The 19,903-nt window shown below is 41.3% G+C and overlaps 2 protein-coding genes across 3 annotated transcripts in view; one reads left to right on the forward strand and one right to left on the reverse strand.

Annotated features, from left to right (window-relative positions):
• LOC307021219 (uncharacterized protein) overlaps positions 1–19,903 on the forward strand; it is a 616,546-nt gene that overhangs the window by 323,945 nt on the left and 272,698 nt on the right. The gene's annotated exons all lie outside the window — the stretch shown is intronic.
• LOC307021236 (uncharacterized protein) overlaps positions 1–19,903 on the reverse strand; it is a 146,535-nt gene that overhangs the window by 50,282 nt on the left and 76,350 nt on the right. The gene's annotated exons all lie outside the window — the stretch shown is intronic.

Raw genomic sequence — 19,903 nt, forward strand, 5'->3', positions numbered from 1 at the left:
ATGCTCCTAGGCTCCTTCAGCTTCATAAAGGGACGCAAATAGCTTTCAACTGATTGCAATGTATTCCCATCTGCGGCGGGATTTGACGCTCATGGAAGCACGGCATTAATTTGTGTCGGCTGCCCTTAAAGGCAATGTGAGCATCCATTCCCATTGGATAACAGAGAATTGTACACCAGGAAGTAAGTATTCTCCTTACTGTCAATTGATTTGACAGTAATATCTCCACTACTCATCAACTCAAAAACACCAGATTATCCTTGTTGATTAAACGACATTGATAGGTTTTGTGAACATTTTCTTGTTGCCCCAGTCGGTCGACACCTCTTTTAGCTGAAACAAAGGCTACATTAATGTATTAAATCGATGTTAATCCAGGTGGATGTGGAATTAACGGACGTGACGTTGTGTGATTGCGTTGCCAGGCAACAGCTTCGGTTCATGTTAATTTACAAACTCTTCAACTAGAACCGTAGTTATATTTAAAAACATGTTAGAAGGCCTCACAAAATACTTTAATGTAAATTAAAATTGAAATGTCAAGGAATGTGTGTACAACAAAACACATCCTTACGAAATACGAAACCGAAAACAGGCGGAGGCAAGATCCTCAGCTCGATTTAGCCGCAAAGCACGCTGAAATCCGAAAATCCTGAAATCCGAAAACATATTTTAAAAATAAAATAATACATTATTCCGAGTGTGCTTGCTTTTCTCTTTGAAAGTCATCACATAACGGCATTGTAATACACGGTTAGGCTGCATTAAATATGAAATATCTGCCGTAGTTGTATTTTTATAGAGCCCTGATGAGAAACATGAGGGCTTTGTAGAGACAAACAGGAGGAAATGCCGCCAACACTGAAAACGTGACGTGGATCCTAAATACATCAGCAGTTAAACAACATCTTACATTTCTTTTCACACAATATGCCTCCTTGCAGTATCAACAATAATTCGGCTGACTTTTATATTTGATCCAATTGGTAGATTGACTGTATTTACACCATAACGGTGCACAGCTGATAGAAACGGGCACCTAGTGGTTAAAGCGCGTGATTGCATTTTTATTATTTTTATTATTAGATATTAATAGAATCCCTATAAATTATATTCATTACTCGTTATTCTCTGCTAATAGTTAATTAAAGACTGTATATAATGACTATTTTGCACATCCGTTTCAAGATTTCAAGATGTTCTAAGGTTTATTGACATATACACATACACATATATACAACTACTGTGTAGTTAGGCAATTAATGAAAAACTTGGGTCGCAGGTTCCTCAACAGTGCATTACAAGACGTCTACTGTATCAATATGTGTGTATACCTCCACCATTAAACTGTCATATTGTGCACATTTCTTATACTATCTACATACATCTTATAAGAGTATAATACATGTATAATATCAGTTAAAATAAGTGCTTAAACAAAGTTAACATTGCTATGTTTAAGCACTTTGTTTAAGCAGATCATGTAAGTGTATTTCAAGTGTACTATGTATTAATTTATTGAGCTGTACTTAAATCAGGTTTTAAAATTGTTTGACTGATAGAGATCATGCAATGTCATTATTTGTTTATTGATTGTTATGAACCTGCCTGAGGACCACAGATGGAAATGAGCTATTAGCTATAATCTGGCATATTGCATCTCTTCTCTTTGCTGAGATTAATGTTTTTGTATGCATGGTCCTTCTATAAATAAATACAAATACACCATAAGTTTTTCATTCATTGCATAACTATACCGTAGTTGTATATATGTGTATGTGTATATGTCAATAAACCTTAGAACATCTTGAAATCTTGAAAGGGATGTGCAAAATAGTCATTATATACAGTCTTTAATTAACTATTAGCAGAGAATAACGAGTAATGAATATACATTATAGGGATTCTATTAATATCTAATAATAAAAATAATAAAAATGCAATAACGCGCTTTAACCACTAGGTGCCCGTTTCTATCAGCTGTGCACCGTTATGGTGTAAATACAGTCAATCTACCAATTGGATCAAATATAAAAGTCAGCCGAATTATTGTTGATACTGCAAGGAGGCGTATTGTGTGAAAAGAAATGTAAGATGTTGTTTAACTGCTGATATATTTAGGATCCACGTCACGTTTTCAGTTTGGCTGCATTTCCTCCTGTTTGTCTCTAAAAAGCCCTCATGTTTCTCATCAGGGCTCTATAAATATACAACTACGGCAGATATTTCATATTTAATGCAGCCGAACCGTGTATTACAATGACGTTATGTGATGACTTTCAAAGAGAAAAGCAAGCACACTCGGAATAATGTATTATTTTATTTTTAAAATATGTTTTCGGATTTCACATTTTATAAACACCAAATCCCAGCGTGCTTTGCGGCTAAATCAAGCTGAGGATCTTGCCTCCGCCTGTTTCCGGTTTCGTATTTCGTAAGGATGTATTTTGTTGTACACACATTCCTTCACATTTCAATTTTAATTTACATTAAAGTATTTTGTGAGGCCTTCTAACATGTTTTTAAAAATATAACTACGGTTGTAGTTGAAGAGTTTGTAAATTAACATGAACCGAAGCTGTTGCCTGGCAACACAATCACACAACGTCACGTCCGTTAATTCCACATCCACCTGGATTAACATCGATTTAATACATTAATGTAGCCTTTGTTTCTGCTAAAAGAGGTGTCGACCAGCTGGGGCAACAAGAAAATGTTCACAAAACCTATCAATGTCGTTTAATCAACAAGGATAATCTGGTGTTTTTGAGTTGATGAGTAGTGGAGATATCACTGTCAAATCAATTGACAGTAAGGAGAATACTTACTTCCTGGTGTACAATTCCCTGTTATCCAATTGGAATGGACGCTCACATTGCCTTTAAGGGCAGCCGACACAAATTAATGCCGTGCTTCCATGAGCGTCAAATCCCGCCGCAGATGGGAATACATTGCAATCAGTTGAAAGCTATTTGCGTCCCTTTATGAAGCTGAAGGAGCCTAGCAGCGTCCCAACTGCACGCCTCGGGACCCTGACCAAGCGTCGCCCCTGGACGTTTATGGAGTGAGAGTGTGTTGGAAAGACACGTCTATGCTGACAGATTTGAACTCTGCACTGGACTCCGATTATAAAAATAGCTTTTTAAATGTTATGTAATATCATGTTCTCATATGGTAACTTAAAACACTATTTGGCCCTGTTTACTCTGATTCATTTGGCATGCAGTTAACAAACCAGTCTTGATATTATACAAATGAAATCTCAACTCCTGGCATAAGAACCTGGTTTTTACAGCATTGTTTGGAGAAGATAAGGAATCGGAGGAAGAAGCAACCAGCCAAAAGTAAAGTCATTTTTTAACGTGTGGTGGAAGGCTGTGCTTCATGTGGATTATAAAAAGTGACACACTTCTGGCAAAGTAACTGATAAAAAACTTTAAATAGTTACATTTGTATTTTGGTGTATTGTCATCAAGTTAGCTGGTGCTAGAAGCTAGGCGTCGTGGTGAGTATTAAAGGTGAACTACTGCTGCGATGGTACCGTTAAAATGCTAGCTAGTTGGTGAATATGCTAGCGCTGTCAGCAACACACTCTCACTCCATAATCGTCCAGGAGCAACGTTTGGTCAGGGTCCCGTGACGTGCAGTTGTGACGCTCCTAGGCTCCTTCAGCTCATAAAGGGACGCAAATAGCTTTCAACTGATTGCAATGTATTCCCATCAGCGGCGGGATTTGACGCTCATGGAAGCACGGCATTCGTTTGTGTCGGCTGCCCTTAAAGGCAGTGTGAGCGTCCATTCCCATTGGATAACGGAGAATTGTACACCCGGAAGTAAGTATTCCCCTTACTGTCGATTGATTTGACAGTGATATCTGCACTACTCATCGACTCAAAAACACCAGATTATCCTTGTTAATTACACAACATTGATTGGTTTAAATTGTGTGCAATGCTTTTGTATTTTTCCCTTTCGATTCGGAGAAACAAATATTTTTTCGGAGTAAAGGATGGCAGAACACTGTACACTACACTACCCAGAATCCCCAGCTATCGTTTAGGACTACACCATGTGCTTTGTTTGACAAACCCCGTTTTTGCTCACCATTCATTCCAATGGCTGGCGTCTATGTCACGTGATCTTCAAATTTCTCCCTGCAAAAAAAAAAACATGGCCGCACTTCGTTTTATTCTCGGTGGAAAATGCCTATTTTAAAGTTAGTTTGGCCATTAAAATGCATTATGATGTCATTTGATGCAAGAAATATGAGTTGTTATTTCAGATTATGTGTGCAGTGGATGTACATGATCTTTAGTTTGCTAGTTATTACGAAGATTACTTCAGGAAATTGCGTCCATAGAACGTTTTCATTGTTACCAAGGTGGTTGCTAGGGACGCTGCTATCAATATTATTTCTGTTATGTTGTGTGACTGTTTAATTAGACCCTCCAGAAAAATGCGGGCAAAAATCCTTGATTATGCGGGCTAAATTCCTTGATTATGCGGGCTAAAATCCTTGATTATGCAATTAAACATGAAGGGTTTTTATGTGATTTTATGCGGTGAAATTGCGGGAAGTTGCGAAATATGCGGAAAGTTGTGAAATATGCTAAATATGGGGGGAAAAAGAATAACAATTTTTTTAAATATTGGGCTGTCTTATTTATTCTCTCTCACACACAACCTGCCACTAACGTTAAACCCCTTTACTATTCAATTAAACACATACAATGTTTATTTATTGTAAAAGCAATGGGGATATTTTAATCTCACACACACACACACACACACCCCACACACACACACACACACACACACACACACACACACACACACACACTTCTCCGCCTCATTCTGTTTTCATTTACTCGTTCGTTATCTGACCAGCTTCAATCTTGTAGGCTACTCACTTCGTTTCTTGTAGCCCTCGAAAGGGTTTTGGAGGTTGATGCCTCGGTGAACGTGCGTCGTTTGGCTTTCTTGTCCGCAGCAGCAGAAAGCATTTTCGAATGTTTGAATGAATCAAAGTGGGTCGTCACCGTCGATTTTCTCTCCTGCTCCAACACACAGTTGCACGGGGTGCAGAATTGTTTCCCCCCACTTTTTGCCCGGTCTTTAGTAGAAATGTTCGTCGGTAAATGAGATGGATTAGATTTTTTCCTCTTGGTGTTTTCTCTCTCGTGTGAGCTCCACACGTTCACTATACAGTGTTGTTGACATTCTGTGATGCGCGAGCTGATGACGTCACGTCAAGACGAGTTAACTTTTTTTTGTGTGGAGAAATGCGCCGATTATGCGGCCTTTTGATAAATATGCGGCCTTTTAAAAATCTGCGCCATTTTGCTGATTATGCGTTAAATTCTGCGATCGCAAAATCGCTTTTTTCTGGAGGGTCTATTTAATGGTGTTATCTTTATTGCTACCCCCTTCCCCTTCAATGTATAGTGTTGGTCCACAGCGCAAACGCATTAGTTTAACAAAATCCGCATCTAAAGATACGTTATTTTCCCCTGTGCAATTCCAGTCTCACATCTCACATCACATCATCATTAACAAATACCGGAAACAGACCGAAAACATTTAAAAAAAATAAAATAATACCTTATTACGAGTGTGCTTGCTTTTCTTTTTGAAAGTCATCACATAACGGAATTGTAATACACGGTTCGGTTGCATTAAATATTACATATCTGCCGTAGTTCTCTATTTATAGAGCCCTGATTAGAAAACTTCTAGACAAACATGAGGAACTGCCGCCAACACTGAAAACGCGACGTGGATAATAAATATATCAGCAATTAAACAACATCTTACATTTCTTTTCACACAATACGTCTCCTTGCAGGATCAACACTAATTCGGCTGACTTTTATATTTGATCCAATTGGTAGATATGCTGTATTTACACCATAAAGGCGCACAGCTGATAGAAAGGGACACCTGGTGGTTAAAGCATGTTATTGAATTTCATTATTTTTATTATTAGATATTAATAGGATCCCTATAAAGTATATTCATTACTCATTATTCTCTACTAATAGTTAATTAAAGACTGTATATAATGACTATTTTGCACATCCTTTTCAAGATTTCAAGATTTTCTAAGGTTTATTGACATATCATATTCACAAACGGTGTAGTTATGCAATGAATGAAAAACTTGGGTCGCGGGTTCCTCAATAGTGCATTACAAGACATCTATCAATATTTGTGCATACCTCCAGCAATGTTAACTATGTTGAAGCACTTATTTTAACTGATATTATACAATAATTATAGTCTTATAGGATGTATGTAGATATTTCATCTCCGGCCTTGTCAGGTATTGAACAATCAATAAATAAAGAACACAGAATTATTAAATATAAAACACAACATTTGTGTGATCATACTAAATGATTTACAAATAAACACCACTGCATATTTACAACTGTTACACAGGCTGATGTAACGCAAATGTTTCCAATTTGGGATCAATAAAGTATATCTTATCTTAAGATGATCGATGGCTACTGCCATATTTGCAAAATTTGCCTCTGAACCTTGACAAGTGCATGTTTCAGGCTTAACAATTAATGTAATGTAATGTTATCAATTAACAACAGGAGGGGTCACAGACATAAGCTGTTAAATAAAGCTCTTCTGACCTTAGCTGGCAAGTGGGTATAAATTAATGCTGCCCATTATGGGCACAAGCAATTTTCACCCATTTATTAATTATATGTTTTAAATGTGAGTGTTTCCTATCCCCTAAACCTCCAGGGATGTACACAGTTTAATACTGGCAACTTGTTATGATGGGAAATACGAAAACGTCTTTTAAAACTACAACTCCCAGTAGAGACGTGCCATAGATAGAGAACATGTTGCAAAACACAATAGCCAGCATGTGTAGTTCTGGGGACGGGGTGGGGGAGGGGGGGACGGGGTGGACCCGTTCAAATCCAGTTTTGGACAGTCTGCCGTGGTTCCATCCCATTTCAAGTGCTGTTCGACGCTCGGCGTAACCCTCGGAGCACACTCTCCAATCACAGAGCTTGAGGACTATCACGGGGTTTGTCAAGCGAAGCGGAGAGAATACTTACTTCCGGGTGTAATATTCTCTAAAGCAAATGGGCTGCTCCGACCCTCGGTCCTGACGGACTCCAACTTGTGTTTATTAATCAAACAAATAAATAAACACAAGGATAATTATGTGTTATTTTTGAGTAAATGAAGAATTGCACAGGGGGAAATAACGTAGGCTATCTATGCCACAATTTTAGATGCAGATTTTGTTAAACTAATACGTTTGCGCTGTGGACCAACACTATACATTGACGGGGAAGGGTGTAGCAATAAAGATAACACCATTAAACAGTTAAACAACATAACAGAAATAATATCGATAGCAGCGTCCCTAGCAACAAGTAACAAGTAGTTAATAATAATAAAAGACATTGAGAAAAAGGCATTTTAAACAGTCATTAAAAAGCAACACAGTCTACCTGCATTGCATTACTCTAAACGTGTAATAACGTGCTTTAACCAGTAGGTGGTTTGGGTGAAAAAGCTGTCAAGTTTACAGTGTTAACAAAATAAAATATACTGCTTTTTCTGGTTTAGTTTATGACGGATATATTTAGTTATTGTTTTGATATTTGTAACACAAAAGCGATGGAAAAAACCCTCAGCAACACAGAAAAGATGGTCTTAACATGACCCAGCGGTCTAGTAGTTAATAAAAAACAATAATATCAAAACAAAATATTACTACTAACTTTTTTGTGAAATTCAAACTGAACGGTAAAAGAATAGTTTCCGGTCTATTCTGAGCCCAATCTCTGTAGATAAATAAAAATAAAGAACTACGACAGATGTGTAATATATTTAATGCAGCCGAACCATTTATTACAATGCATTCATGTGATGACTTTCAAAGAGTAAAGCAAGCACGGCTGAATAAAGTATGATTTTATCTTTTACGAAACGTTTTTTTTCATATGGAATGCAGTTAGAGGTCAACCAATCACAGAGCTTGAGAACTAATTAAGGGGTTTGTCAGACAGAGCACATGGTGTAGTCCTAAACGATAGCCGTGGATTCTGGGTAGTGTAGTGTCTTCTGCCATCCTTTACTCCGAAAAAATATTTGTTTCTCCGAATCAAAGGGGAAAAATACAAAAGCATGGCACACAATTTAAACCAATCAATGTTGTGTAATTAACAAGGATAATCTGGTGTTTGTTAGTCGATGAGTAGTGCAGATATCACTGTAAAATCAATCGACAGTAAGGGGAATACTTACTTCCGGGTGTACAATTCTCCGTTATCCAATGGGAATGGACGCTCACATTGCCTTTAAGGGCAGACGACACAAACGAATGCCGTGCTTCCATGAGCGTCAAATCCCGCCACAGATGGGAATACATTGCAATCAGTTGAAAGCTATTTGCGTCCCTTTATGAAGCTGAAGGAGCCTAGGAGCGTCACAACTGCACGCCACGGGACCCTAACCAAACGTCGCTCCTGGACGATTATGGAGTGAGAGTGTGTTGCTGTCAGTCCAACCCAGTCTCCCAGCATTTTGTGTTATAGTCACAAAATTAATCTATTGATCCGTGTTCACCAACACGATTTCCCCATTTCTTTCGTGTTTTCGGAGTTTATTCTCCGGAAGCTCCGGGTTAGCTCACAGCAGCGGCCGCTGTAAAGTATTCACTGTCTGACTGTCACACAAGCAGCTGATATATATCCCCAATTCCCCATAAGTGAATGTGTTTCAGTATGAATTGACGCTGTTTGTGTGAGGATCTGCAGTACTTCCTCCTTCTTTTTCAGTTGTTCCACCTACCCTGTCCCCTCAGTGTTTAAGTCTCCCTCCGTTTTCTCGCCGCCCAGCGTGCGCACCTCTTCTCACAAGGAGGCTATGCAGCTGGGGCGTGCTAGACTCTCTCCAGAGGAGCGTCAGCGCCGGATGTGTGCTGGCCAATGCATGTATTGTGGCAACGCCGGGCATGTCATTGCTAACTGTCCAGTATGCCCAAACGTGGGAGCTCGTCAGTGAGATTGGGGGTCCTGACGAGTCCACAGCCATCATCTTTACCCCCTTCCTTGAGTCGTTTTCTAATACCCGCCAATATCTGTGTTAACACTATGACTTTGCCTCTCCAAGCCTTCATTGATTCTGGTGCTGAGGATAGTTGTTTGGACCGTGAGCTAGCTGAACAGCTGGGACTCTGTCTGGAGCCTTTAGATGAACCTCTAACAGCCTATGCACTTAATGGGCAAACAATTTCCTCAGTAACAGCATAGTCAGCTCCTTTGACATTGATCACCTTCGGCAACCACAGAGAGCTTATCCAGTTAAAGGTAATCTCTGCACCTTCTACACCTCTGGTATTGGGTTATCCGTGGCTTCGCTCCCACAACACACACATTGATTGGGCTAAGGGAAAAATCATTGAATGGGATCAGGACTGTCTCGCTAACTGCCTGTTATCTGCCGTGCCTCCTGTCTCTGTCTCCCCAAACCCTGCCTTCTGCTCTGCTACTTCTGTAGACTTAACTGGAGTCCCTACGACCTACCACGACCTGAGATTGGTCTTCAGCAAGGAGAGGGCTCTCTCCCTTCCTCATCACTGGCCCTACGACTGCTCCATAGATCTGTTTCCTGGGGCTCCTCTTCCCACCAGCCACCTCTACAACTTTTCCCGTCCTGAGAAAGAGGCTATGGAGCTATATATCAATGACTCAGTGGCTGCTGGGATTATTCGTCCTTCCTCCTCCCCTGTGGGTGCCGGGTTCTTCTTCGTTGGCAAGAAGGATAAGTCTCTGCGACCTTGCATTGACTTTTGTGGGTTAAACAACATCACTGTTAAGAACAAGTACCCATTACCCCTTCTCACCTCTGCTTTTGAACCTCTCCAAGAGGCAACCCTGTTCGCCAAGCTTGACCTTAGGAATGCCTATCACCTGATCCGTATCCGTCAAGGGGATGAATGGAAGACGGCTTTCAACGCTCCCTTAGGTCATTTTGAGTCATGCCTTTTGGTCTCACTAACGCTCCAGCAGTATTTCAGGCTCTGGTCAACCATGTCCTGCATGATTTCCTTAACCGCTTTGTCTTTGTCTACATAGACGACATCCTGATTTTCTCCAAGAACCAGGAGGAACACGAGAACCATGTCCGCCTGGTTCTTCAGAGACTGCTGGAGAACAAGCTCTATGTCAAGGCTGAGAAGTGTGAGTTCCACCAGAACCGGATCAGCTTCCTTGGCTATATCATCAGGCAAGGCAGAGTGGAGGCAGATCCTGGAAAGATCGAGGCTGTGGTGGAGTGGCCAACCCCTATTACGAGGAGGGAGCATCAGAGGTTTCTGGGCTTCGCCAACTTTTACCGCCGCTTCATCAGGAACTTCAGTAAGGTTGCTGCACCCCTCTCAAGAATCACCTCTGTCAACATTGAGTTCTTCTGGACCCCTGCGGCTAATGAGGCTTTTGGCAAACTCAAATCGCGGTTCACCTCTGCTCCCATCCTCATTCAGCCCGACCATGAGAAGCAGTTTGTTGTGGAGGTTGATGCGTCAGACACTGGGGTGGGAGCTGTCTTGTCGCAAACAGCTGGTTCTAATAACATCTTCCATCCTTGTGCTTTCTTTTCACGCAGCCTCTCTCCTGCTGAGTGCAATTATGACGTTGGAAACAGGGAGCTTCTGGGAGTCAAGTTGGCGTTAGAGGAGTGGAGACACTGGCTCGAGGGCAGCAAGCAGTCATTCTTGGTCTGGACAGACCACAAGAATCTCGCCTACATCCAGTCAGCGAAGCGGCTGAACTCCCGACAGACTAGGAGGTTAGTCGTTTCAACTTTAGGCTCACATACCGTCCAGGTTCCCGGAATGTAAGGCCCGATGCTCTATCCAGACTGTATTCGCCTGACTCTCCCGAGTCCTCTGCTGTTTCAATCCTGCCCAAGAGTTGTGTTGTAGGCACCCTCTCTTGGGAGATTGATAACACCATCCAGGAGGCGTTGAGAGAGCAACCAGACCCGGGTAACGGTCCTCCGAACCGTCAGTTCGTTCCCGATGCTGCTCGCTCCAAGGTCCTACAGTGGGTCAACAGTTCCCGGTTCTCCATCCATCTCGGACGTTCCTTTCTTAAGAGACACTTCTGGTGGCCAACTGTCAAAAAGGATACTCAGGAGTTTGTTTCTTCCTGTCCCACGTGTGCTAGGAGTAAGTCCTCCCACCAAACACCTGCAGGATTGCTCCAGCCTCTACCCATTCCTAGTCGTCCCTGGTCACACATCGCCTTGGACTTTGTTACCGGCCTGCCTCCCTCCCAGGGTAACACCACAATTCTCACCATTGTTGACAGGTTCTCTAAGGCTGCCCACTTTGTAGCTCTTCCTAAGCTTCCTTCAGCCCTGGAGACCTCCCAACTCCTCTCTGTACATGTTTTTTCCGGATACATGGAATCCCTTCTGACATAGTATCTGACCGCGGCCCTCAATTCACCTCTCGAGTGTGGAAGGAGTTCTGTCAATCCCTGGGAGCTTCTGTCAGTCTAACATCCGGATATCATCCCCAGTCAAACGGTCAAACTGAGCGAACCGCTGCATCGTTGACAGTAACCCCTCTACCTGGAGCACCCATCTTCCCTGGGTTGAGTACTCTCATAATGCCCTAACCTGTTCTGCTACTGGTCTCTCCCCGTTTGAGGCCTCTTTAGGGTACCAGCTGCCCTGTTCCCTGAAGAGGGGTACTGTGAGGAGATGCAGTACTTCCTCCTTCTTTTTCCCCCTGTCTGTGTTTGTTTTGTCTGTGTGTCTGTCTCCCTGGCTGGGCGTGGCTACCTACATTCCGATTCCCGTCAACTCACCTCCTCAGCTGCTGCTCATCTCACTGATTGCCACTACTCACCTGCACCTGCTTAAAACCCTGGTTCCCATCCTCAGACTTCGCCAGTTCTTCGTTTAATCTTCAGTGGTAAACTATCGTCCAGGCCTACTAGTGTTTTTTCCTTGTGACTTTTTGATGCTCCTTGTGAAAGGAAATTATTTCCTAATCCTGCTTGTTTTTCCTGTTCCCGATCCACATACTCCAGCCTCTCTGCCTGCCACATCCAGCCTCCCCTCCTGATCAGCCCAGCCCAGCTCCACGTCCTTTGTCGTGGACAAAATAAAGCCTTTTTTTTTACAGTTCACCACTGTCTTTGTTTTAGTGCTTGCATAGCGGGTTCTCATCTCCAGTTTGGCATCATAACGCTGTTATGAAAGTTTCTCTGGTAAAAAATGGTTGATGATAGCATAGCAACCAAAGCTAAGCTGACTATCTTGACTACTTGTTGTTGCTATCCTATTGTGGCATAAGCCGTTTTCTACAAGCACATTTTACCGGCGTATTTTTCATTATGATTCTACTTGTGATAGTCGGGCATGACAACCTGTGCATTATTGATTCCATCCGATAGCTGCTATAATACAAAACAAAACGTCTGCCTGCCCTCCACAATGACATCAATAACAGCGAGCGGATGGTCAAAGTAAGGTTCGAATAAACAGAATCACAAGAAGCCTGGTTAGTGTTGCCTGACTTTATAAAGTGTGTTTTTCTTTTATAAGTGTGTGGTTGCGTTCTAGTCACTTTGCTCAACACTACTGCTTGTTACAACTTTAATTTGACGTACTCGCCTTTAACTGTTAGCTCAGGTTAATCTCGCCCCCCTCCGACGTAAGCGTGACGTATGCGGTTCTTGCTTCTAGACCGAAAAAATGTTGGTGCTTGAAATGAACCAGATTACGGAGTTTAGAGGCGGCTCCGCTGCGGTGTGAACAGGAAAAAACTGTGCTTTTCATGCTCAAGCTCCGAACCGGCCCTGGGACCGCGTTGGTTCACACCAAGTACTTAGCCGGTACTTGTCCCCGGTATTTGTTCCCCCCGAACTCTTTAGTCCCTCGAACTGATATGACACAAATGCGGAGCAACCAAGAATGCCAAGAATGCTGTCTCTCTCCGTTGGTGCGCTGGGCTAATGCGAGCAAATAAAATGGCGGCTTCACAAAACTTTCAGAGTTTTATGGGGAGTGGTTTGCAATTCGCCCAGCCAATCAGAAATTGTTAGCGTGGCCTACACACCCACGAACCATTTCCTCCCCAGGAAAGTACTAACTCTCTAGCAGGGACGATCTGGGGGTGAAAAGGTTCACGCAAACTAGGGACTAGGCCCAGATCCATTTTGGTGTGAAACCAAATCTCCCCCCCCCCGCCCCTATCGGCCTAGTTTCGGGGGAAAAGTACTCCGGTGTGAAAGCGCTAAATAGGCACACCCTCTGCCAGGGTGGACTCCCGAGCAGTTCAGGAGTCCGCCCCGCGAGGCCCCCGGAGCGGACAGTATGAGTTGAATTTCCCGCTGTGTTTCCCTGGATGCTGGATATAGACTAAGTGCCATGTTAGCGGGACATTGCGGAGATCAGGCTGAGCTCCGCAATGTCCCGCTAACATGGCACGCAGACCCCGCGCAGCAAGGAGCTCCAACAAGGCCTGTAGGACAGAGAGTGAATACACATACTATACAGAGATGCTGTATGAGAAACCAATGTGATTTTGGAACATTGAATAATGCAAATCTATTCTAGTAGACCTCAACAATGGAATTATGATCAGTAGAAATGGCCAAAACATGGGACCTTTAAAATAACTGCAAAGAGTCATCTAGTGGAAACTTTGTGGTGTTGAAAAATAGCTTTGTGAAATGAAGACATGGAGAAAGACGGGCAAAGTGTGTTGCTGCATTTCGTGATGGAGGTGTGTGTGCGCTGTAAGTGTATGTGCGCTGTGAGCCTAAAATCATTTACAGGCCAATACACAGTTTACTTTGCCTCTGCTTGACTTTTTCTTTTTATGTTGTCATCAGCTTAGCCTAAATGTTGAGAATTATAAGACTTTTTGAAAACACACAGCATGCTTTAAAGTATAACTAATTCATCCTCTGAGCTTATCCTATCTTTCAGCTTTGAAAAGCGACATAACCTACACGATTATTCCGCGTGTCAAACTGTTGACAGATTTTGATATCAAACAGCAAATGCAAAAGCAAAAAGTTTCCAACTTAAAAAAACAAACATGCACATTTAAAATGCATGAGCGAGGTGTCCCAGCTTGGTCAACCTGCATTGAATCAATCAAAGCAGGGTTGAGGTGATGGCCTATCTAATTGATAGCTGCAGGCCAAAAGTTGCACAGGACCAGACAAAAACAACACCTAAAGGCTGATCTATTTCCTGTTGGGAAGTATGAGTTCCTACATACCTTCTAGTGATTTAAATCAAGGTCATTAACTGTGATGTGTTGGAGGATGCAGAAAATGGGACATTAATCCTGAGGAAATAGTTATCTGCCTGAAGAGGTGTGATCAGAATGCAATGGGAGCGGATAAAAGTGGATGAAAAATGTGACAACAAGTCTACGTCAACAGACATTATCTTCCACAACTTTTGCACATAACTCCCAAACTATTCAAGATGTCACTGAGGAGGGAAAATCTAGGGTCGTTCCTCTATTTCCCATGAGCCTAATTTTTTCAGCTATTTATTGTGCATTGCTGAAATTCTTCCTCTGTTCTGGGCCTTCTTCTCAAGAGGAAAGACATATTAATACCAGGCTTTACTTGTATTTTAGATAAGATTAATGATACAGTCACAAAAGTAAGAAAGCCTCGAAAGTGGCTTATAAGAGAGGCCGTTATTTTTCAGTTTTTGCTGCTTTATTATACCGTAACTAGGAAAGCTGGATGGATGGATGGAAGACAATAAGTTCACCAGTTTAGTCCAGACTTTGGATGATTATTGAATGGATTACTATTACATTTGTCAGACATCCATGGTCCCCAGACGATACATTCTTATGACTAAATTGATATTTTTTTGGGTCAAGAAGGTCAAAGTTTTGAATTGTGAAACATCTTAATACCATATTTCAAGCAAATATTCACGGTAGCAAGACAACAATCTAACTGACTCTCATGAGCCTCTGATGTTTCCTCTATCCACCATGTGGTTGACTGTTTCAGCCAGAACACTTCCAACACTTCACTTTTAAATATTTAATATGTGCCTCACTTATTGAGGGTGATGAGTCTGTTTTTTAATGCCCCTAAACTGTAGAACAATTTTGCTCTCGATATTAGAATTAAAAATCTCCATATATAATTTTTAAATAATATTAAATACTTTACATCTGTGAATAATTAAAACAAATGTTATAGCCTTCTTGTTTGAACTTGAAGCACTTGTAATCCATTGTCTTTTAGTTCCTCTAATTTGTAGTAAAATATTCAACATTGCAGTATTTTACATTTTTGGCCAAATCGACAGAAAATCTCCAAATAATCATGCTGTATTTTAATTGCTCTTTTTAACATTTTCATTGATCTGTTAGTTTTTTTTTACATTCACAATGACTATTGTTGTCCATTTTAGTTTGGATTCCTTTGTCTCTTTTTTTATATGCAAGTATGAAAGATGCCATATACATTATATGAAGTTGTGTTAAGTTTTACGTTTTTATCGACATTTCTCAACAACTATTTTAAATTTGGAACAGACATCAATTATTCCCAGGTTGCAATTTTGATCTTTCATCCAGAAGTTGAGGTAGTTTATAAACTTAAACATACCAAATAGATAAGAACACTCATTTGTGTTTAGTGAGCACATGTTCACGTTAAAATGCTAAATTAAGATGGTGAATAATAAACCTGCTAAACAAGCTAGAATTTGCATTGTGAGCATGCTAATCTGAGCACTTATCTCAAAGAGCTGCTGTGCTTAAATACAGTCTCAGAGATTCTGTCTGCTAACTCACTGTAAATAATTATTCTGACCCCAATGAAATGTTTTAATCTCTCGTATTTTATAGATTTTATTGTGTAAATGAATCATTCTTATTTGTTTTAATTCATCTTAACATCTATTGCCCTGGTTTAAAACAAGTACATTACATTTAAATGTAAAACTGATTGAATACAAATATTTTAATAGTAGTGTTCACACATACTGCCCTATTCTATGTTTTCAGCTCTGGAGGATTTGCTGGTCAGCGGCTCGGCTCTGGTCGCTCCCAGCTGTCAATCAAAGGCTCTCCACTTTCTGAAAGCAATTGATTTTCTCTCTTTGGCGACATTCACGATCATCAACTTAACAGTACAAAGACTTTCATTACAACTCCTGCTGATTTAAGTCAAAATAAGTGCAAGGGAAGCAGTTTTGTTACCACAGTGGCTATAGTGTCAGATAGCCATGCAGAGAAACCCAAAGAAGACAATTATCCTGTTAAAAGTTACATTTTCTCCACTAACAATGACACCTCATGTACCTTTTGTACCAGCATGCATCCTTTAGCTGAATGCCATAACATACATTCAATATATCATGAAGCTAAAATTGAGTTTTTGAAAGAGAAGGGACTAAGCTTTGGCTGCCTGAAGGTGTGGCACTTGAGCAGGAACTGTAACAGGAGAATGACCTGTCAAATCTGTCATGCTAAACATCCAACTATCTGCACATTAAAAGATCTTCAAAGCCTGAAACTGAGAACTTTAAACATGATAAGGCAGAGCAGAAGAGTGGAGGAGCAAGGCCTGATGAGACATCCATCAGCAGTGCTCTTGTTTCAGTAGGAGAAGGTGAAGGAATCGGGGCTGGTAAAGACAGCATACTTGCCATAGTGCCAGTGAAGGTGAAACTCTGCCATGGAAATAAAAGTAACCTATACATTCCTGGACCCTGGTAGTACCGACACATTTTGCACAGAGGGGCTCATGAGGCAGCTTGGTGCTAGAGGACGGTGAACTGAAGACCTTCTTCAAACGATGGGAACAGAGAAAACAGTCAGGAGTTTTGAGGTAACGGGTCTAGAAGTGGGCAATATGGAAGATGGCACATATACGTATAAACTTGCCCAAGGTTTACACTGAGAACAAAATCCCTGTTACCAAAAGAAACATTCTTACCCAGGCGGAACTCAAGAAATGGCCTTATCTGCAGGAAATCCAAATAAAATAAATAGATGCTGAAGTGGGACTTCTTATTGGAGTAAATACTCCAAAGGCTATGGAACCATGGAGAGTTATAAATAGCCAAGGAAATGGCCCCTATGCAGTGAAAACACTGTTAGGATGGGTTGTTAATGGTCCACTTAATGCTTCCACAGATCTGGATGATGAAACCCCCGTAGCATTAGTGAACAGGATTGAGAACAATTGTTCACCTTGAGAAGCTTAGTGAAAGACAATATATTAATGACTTTCCAGAGAAAGAGTATGAAGAGGAAAGAAAAATGTCAGCTGATGACCGAAAGTTCATGCAGATTGTATCAAGCTTGGTTTATCTTAAAGATGGCCACTACAATTTACCTCTTCCTCTAGATCAGAGGTGCCCAGTACGTCGACCGGTCGACCGCGGGGGCAATGCTGGTAGATCGCGAGTCATTCATAAATTTAAAAAAATCCAGCTCCGTTAAAATAGACAAAACAGGTTTTGATCCCTCCTCCCTTGGCCTCCCTGCCACTTAATTCAGGAGTTGACTTGATTGACAGAAAAAGCGACCTATTGCTTTCCAGTCTGTTAACCCAGAATGCAAAGCGATACAAAATCAGTAAAGTGCCGGGAGAGACAAACAACAAAATGAGTGCGGGAACGAGCAAAAAGCTAAAGACAAACCACTTCCACACAGAATGGGAGGGAGAATCTTTTTTTGTGATGTCACATTCAAAGGTTATTTGCCTTATTTGTAAAGCAAGCGTCGCTCTGCCAAAGAAAGGTAACGTGGAGAGGCATTATCGGAGTGTTCACAAGGCATATGACAGCGACTTCCCTCCGAGTAGCGAGTTGAGAAAGAGAAAGGTCATGTATTATTGCTACACAAACATTATCTCTTAGTCTTAGTGTCGCCAACTCGTTTCTAACATCCAAAAAGACAAACAAATGCGTCTATGGTCGGTGTATTTTCTATCTTTCCAATCCAGAAGAGATCTCTCTCTCCCCCGTCTGTTTGCAAGGGGGCGGGGCAGTTTACACACACGCATCTGCTACATGCAGCAACACACGGAGGAGATGGTGGAGAGAAGCGCTCCAAGGTGTGGTTACATGTTACCCGTCTTGACAATGCTCGTCACCAAAAGTGTTTAGCATGTAAGGGCGGTAACACGAGCAATTTGTCTAAACATTTAGCAAAAGTGCACCACATTCAGACGGAGGAATGCACCGGGTTCGACTGTCTTTCGAGTAGCTCTGTAGCCCCATCCACGAGTAACGTTTCCACGTCAGGTGTTATGTATGCTAGCAGCAACACACGGAGTTAACTACATTATACAAACATGGGTTAATGATTAGAGGTAACTGAGTTATTTATTTTGTTAAAGTTTCAGCTATTCTGTTTCCAGTTCTGTCATCAGATTATTTAATAAGATTTGTTAAAACATTGTTGTTTCTTTTGATGTGAAATATTATTTATTTAATTCAAATAAAAAACAACGTTAATTTTGTTCACAATTTGTTAAGTTAATTTAATAATATATGTATTTTTGAATCAAGTATTCATCTTTATTGTCTTCATTGTTAGTTTCCACATGCCTAAAACAACCTCAAACTAAATCTAAAAGTTGATGGCTAAATAAGAGCGTTTGAGAAATTGCGCAAGGCACACAGTAGTAGTCCGAATAGTCGATTAATCGTTTCATTAATCTATAGATTAATCGATAATCAAATTAGTCGTTTGTTGCAGCCCTATTGTAGTTATCCCATGTAAAAATGAAACGTGTTATTCAGCAACCCTTGCAATTTGGGATTTTATTTTTGGTTGGTAGACCTCGGTTAGCTGGTCATTTCAAAAGTAGCTCACCAGCCAAAAAAGTGTGGACACCCCTGCTCTAGATAATCCAAACGTTATCATGCCAAACAACCGTCAAATGGCAGAGCAACGAGCGATGTCACTAAAAAGGAAATTCCAGAAGGATCAGACGTATGCAGCCGAGTATAAAGGCTTTATGAGTGACATTATCAAAAAAGGATATGCAGAGAAAGTACCATCGGATGATCTACATGTGGAAAACGGCAAAGTGTGGTATGTACCCCATCATGGTGTCTATCATAAACGTAAAAAAACGATCCGTGTGGTTTTTGATTGTGCATCATCCTATAAGGGCAAATCCCTCAACAGTGTACTCCTTCAGGGCCCTGACTTGGCAAACTCATTGATTGGTGTTCTACTCAGCCCATCGCCATTATGGCAGATATTGACGAGATGTTTCACCAAGTGCGTTTAAACGAGAACATAAACTCGCTGAGATTCCTGTGGTGGCCTGAAGGGGAAGCCAGCACAAATCTGGAGGAATACCGGATGAGGGTCCATCTCTTCGGAGCTGTTTCCTCTCCAAGTTGCGCAAACTTTGCATTGCGAAGAACAGCTGAGGACAACTGTGGCAAATTTGATGGCGAAGTGGCAGAAACAATCAAATCCAATTTCTATGTGGATGATTGCCTCAAGTTGCTAGCAACAGAAAATCAAACTATAAGCCTTATTAGGTCTCTCAGAGAAATGTGTTCCCTTGGTGGATTCAAGCTGACGAAATGGATAAGTAATAGTCGAGCGGTGCTAGCATCCATCCCTGATGAAGACAAGGCTAAGCAGGTGAAAAACTTGGATCTGGACAGGGATAAGCTGCCACATGAAAGAGCACTAGGGATGTACTGGGACATTGAAAATTATATATTCAGTTTCCGTGTGACTGTTAGACAAAAGGACTAGACTCTTGGTCTCCTACTCCCCCATCAAAGGCTGCCTTTTGAACGCAGATCATTACAGACGATTAGTACTAGACCTACACATTCAGTACTGGTTATACTATGGACTTGAAAGTATGCAATA

Source organism: Notothenia rossii, assembly GCF_949606895.1.
Source record: "Notothenia rossii genome assembly, chromosome: 1".
Taxonomy (NCBI): domain Eukaryota; kingdom Metazoa; phylum Chordata; class Actinopteri; order Perciformes; family Nototheniidae; genus Notothenia; species Notothenia rossii.